The sequence below is a fragment of the Dasypus novemcinctus genome, chromosome X (assembly GCF_030445035.2).
Source record: "Dasypus novemcinctus isolate mDasNov1 chromosome X, mDasNov1.1.hap2, whole genome shotgun sequence".
Classification (NCBI taxonomy): Eukaryota; Metazoa; Chordata; class Mammalia; order Cingulata; family Dasypodidae; genus Dasypus; species Dasypus novemcinctus.
The window spans coordinates 118,821,259-118,824,111 of NC_080704.1; positions in this window are offsets into that span (position 1 = coordinate 118,821,259).

Sequence of the window (2,853 nt, forward strand, 5' to 3'; positions counted from 1 at the left end):
TGTGAATAATGCTTCTATGTACATTGATGTAGTATCAGTTTGAATCTATTTTCAATTTTGGGGGTTATATACCAAGAAGTGTAGTTGCTGTATCATGTGGTACTTCTTTGTTTAACTTCTTGGAGAAATGCAAAACTGCTTTTCATAGCGGCTGTACCATTTTACATTCCCATAAAAAAATGTGCAAGGGGCTGGGACTTCTGGGGATGATGGTAGAGTAGGGAACTCCAACACTCAGTTATTCTACCAAAATAATTATTAAATAGGTAGGAACTGTCTGAAAAAAAACTATTTTAAAAGTCCAGAGTCCAGAAGAATGCTTTACAGCATCCAAGAAAGAACCAGAGGAAGAAACTGATAAATTACAGTAAAAAACTGTAAATTGTTCTTTCCATGTAGTGGATACCAGCACCCATCTTCCAGTTTGGCGGTAGATGACCTTGGAGTTCAGCTCCTGGCTAGTTTGCTGGTGACAGAAAGGGCCATAAAAATCACCTTCCCCAAGAACAAGGATGGGCACAGCTGATCGCGATCAAGACTTTTATTACAAATTCAGATCACTGGGGTCTGGCTCAGAGGGTAGCTCTTGTTTCGACTCATGGGACAAAGATGGCAGAATCCATTGTTTCAGCCCTTCCTGGGGTAGAGGCAGTAGAGATTTAAATATACTGGGCTTCCTAGAGTCTGCACGGGAGAGTTAGCAGAAGGGCTGCATTTGCTCAACAGGACAGGAAAGCTCAGCTTTGGGGAACAATTGGAGAAATTCTTGGTACCCTTTCTGCTCCCCTCCCCAGCACACTGTGGAACTGGTCAGTGTCTTCATAGGTCCCTGGCCCTGTCTTGACTTTGCAAAAAGTGACTTGAGAAAGTCCTCTCTGGGTGCCCTTCCTCCCATAATTTTTCTCCAGGCAAAAGAAGTTTGAGACAAAGAAAGTAGTATAAAAAAACATAAGGCCTGGGACCAAACACTTGGAAGAGAGAGGTCTGTCTCCTGGAAAACAGAAGAAACAACCAAACTCCTATAAACAGGGGTGCTCCAAAACAATTAACAAGCAAAAGCCCAAGACAAGACTGAAGTTCAGAAAGACAGGGAAAACGCTGTGCACTGCATTTGCCTTAGGCTGACCTTCCTGATAAGAGGGCTGAAGTTAGAGAAAATCTCTGTTTTATCATCAGCTGGTTATGAAACCAAGAAACAGATATTTCAGGGAATAAACCTGAGTTAACATTTTAAAATATTAAAATGTACAATGTCCAGCAAAATAGTACAAGACAAACAAAGAAACAGAAAATGATGGCTCATCCAAAGGAATAGGAGAAAAATCCATAAAACACCAATGAAAAGACCAAAATGTGGACACAATGAGCAAAGCCTTTTAAAAAAGCATCTTAAAAATTTTCAAGTGGATGAAGGAAAATACAGAGAAAGAACTAGAGGATATCAGGAAAACTATGAATCAGGAATATAAGAATCTTAGTAAAAAGATAGAAATTTTTAAAAAGGAGCCAACAGAACTTTTGGAATTGAAGACCACAATAAATGAAATGAAAAATTCCCAGGAGGGCTTCAAGAACACATTGGAGTGGGCAGAGGAAAGAATTAGTAACTCAAATACAAGCCACTTGAAATGAGTCAAGCTGAGAAACAAAAAGAAAAAAGGATTATTAAAAGCAAAAATAAGGAAGCATATGTAGCTCAAGTGATTGGGCTCCCTTCTTCCAAATGGGAAGTCCAGGGTTCAATTCCTACTGCCTTGTGGTAAAGGCAGGCTGGCCAGCATGGCTAGCTGGCCTGAGCGGAGAGATGACCCATGTGGAGTGCTGGTCCAGGTAGCATGCTGGCCTGAATGGAGTGCTGACCCATGGAGAGTGCAGGCCTGCATGGCAAGCTGGTCTGAGTGGAGAGCTGGTGCAGCAAGATGACACAACAAAGAGACACTAAATGATATAGTAGGGACAGACGCTGGACATTATATATCTTGCTATAACCCACTGAATGTACTGGGGGTGAGTGTAAATTACAATGTAAACTATAATCCATGAGGTGCAGCAGTGCTCCAAAATGTATACACCAATTGCAATGAATGTGCCACAATGATGAAAGAGGTTGTTGATGTGGGAGTAATGGGGGTAGGGTGGGGTGTGGGGTATATGGGAACCTCTTTTATTTTTTAATGTAACTTTTTTGTGATCTATGTATCTTTTAAAAAGAAAGACAATTAAATAAAAAAATTAAAAAGAAGAAAAAAAAAGAGACACAGAGGAGAGACATAAGACATGCAGCACACCAGGGAGCTGAGGTGGTGCAAGAGAATGAGCACCTCTGTCCCACACTGGAGAGTCTGAAGATTGGTTCCTGGTGCTGCCTAAAGAGAATACAAGCAGACACAGGAAAACCTACAACTGAACGGACACAGAGAGCAGAAAATGGGGGTTGGGGATAAATAAATAAATATATATACATACATACATAAATCTCTAACAAAAAAAAATAGCAAAAATAGCCCAAGACAGCTTTAGGACACCATCAAGCATACCAATGTATGTATCATGACAGCCCCATAAGAAGAAAAAAGTGAGAAATGGGCAGAGGGAATATTCAAAGAAATAGGAACAGAGAACTTTGTAAACTTAGCAAAAGATGTGGTATGCCTGGAGAACAACAAAAAGGATAAATATGAAGAAAAATATACCCCATTATATATTATTCATTCTATCAAATGCCAAGGTCAAAGAGTGAGTTCTGAAAGTTCTAAGAGAAAACCACCATGTTATTTATCAGGGGGTCCCAATTAGATTGAGTGCCAATTTTTCATTAGAAATCATGGAGGCAAGAAGACAGTGAGTTGAAAT